This window comes from Salmo salar, chromosome 10 (assembly GCF_965601325.2).
Source record: "Salmo salar chromosome 10, fSalSal1, whole genome shotgun sequence".
NCBI classification, from domain to species: Eukaryota; Metazoa; Chordata; class Actinopteri; order Salmoniformes; family Salmonidae; genus Salmo; species Salmo salar.
The window spans coordinates 63,298,749-63,299,968 of NC_138300.1; positions in this window are offsets into that span (position 1 = coordinate 63,298,749).

Consider the following 1,220-nt stretch of genomic DNA (forward strand, 5'->3'; position numbering starts at 1 on the left):
GCATTTCATTCAAATGGGCATTCCTCTGGGGGTCCAGTGGTGAAAAATGGTCATAGTTGAGGAAAAGTTTAATGTACGTTAATAAAAAATTACTCGTGAAAGTCACCAAGTAAAATACAGTATTTGGGTTTAATGAGTCTCCCAGATCAGCGACAGTAGGGATGACAACATATTATATTGATACAGTTGAAGTCGGAAGTTTACATACACCTTAGCCAAATATATTTAAACTCAGTTTTTCACAATACCTGACATTTAATCCTAGTAAAAATTCCCTGTTTTAGGTCAGTTAGGTTCACCACTTTATTTTAAGAATGTGAAATGTCAGAATCATAGTAGAGAGAAGGATTTATTTCAGCTTTTATTTCTTTCATCACATTCCCAGTGGGTCAGAAGTTTACATACACTCAATTAGTATTTGGTAGCATTACTTTCAAATTGTTTAACTTGGGTCAAAAGTTTCGGGTAGCCTCCCACAATAAGTTGGGTGAATTTTGGCCCATTCCTCCTGACAGAGTTGGTGTAACTGAGTCAGGTTTGTAGGCCTCCTTGCTCGCACACGCTTTTTCAGTTCTGCCCACAAATGTTCTATAGGATCGAGGTCAGGGCTTTGTGATGACCACTCCAATACCTTGACTTTGTTGTCCTAAGCCATTAAAACTCGTTTAAACCACTCCACACATTTCTTGTTAACAAACTATAGTTTTGGCAAGTCGGTTAGGACATCTACTTTGTGCATGACACAAGTAATTTGTTCCAACAATTGTTTACAGACAGATTATTTCACTTATAACTCACTGTATCACAATTCCAGTGGGTCAGAAGTTTACATACACTAAGTTGACTGTGCCTTTAAAAAGCTTGGAAAATTCCAGAAAATGATGTCATGGCTTTAGAAGCTTCTGATAGGCTATTTGACATCATTTGAGTCAATTGGAGCTGTACCTGTGGATGTATTTCAAGGCCTACCTTCAAACTCAGTGCCTCTTTGCTTGACATCATGGGAAAAACAAAATAAATCAGCCAAGACCTCAGAAAAATAAATTGTAGACCTCCACAAGATTGGTTCATCCTTGGGAGCAATTTCCAAACGCCTGAAGGTACCACGTTCATCTGTACAAACAATAGCACGCAAGTATAAACACTATGGGACCAAGCAGCCGTCATACCGCTCATGAGGGAGACGCGTTCTGTCTCCTAGATATGAACGTACTTTGGTG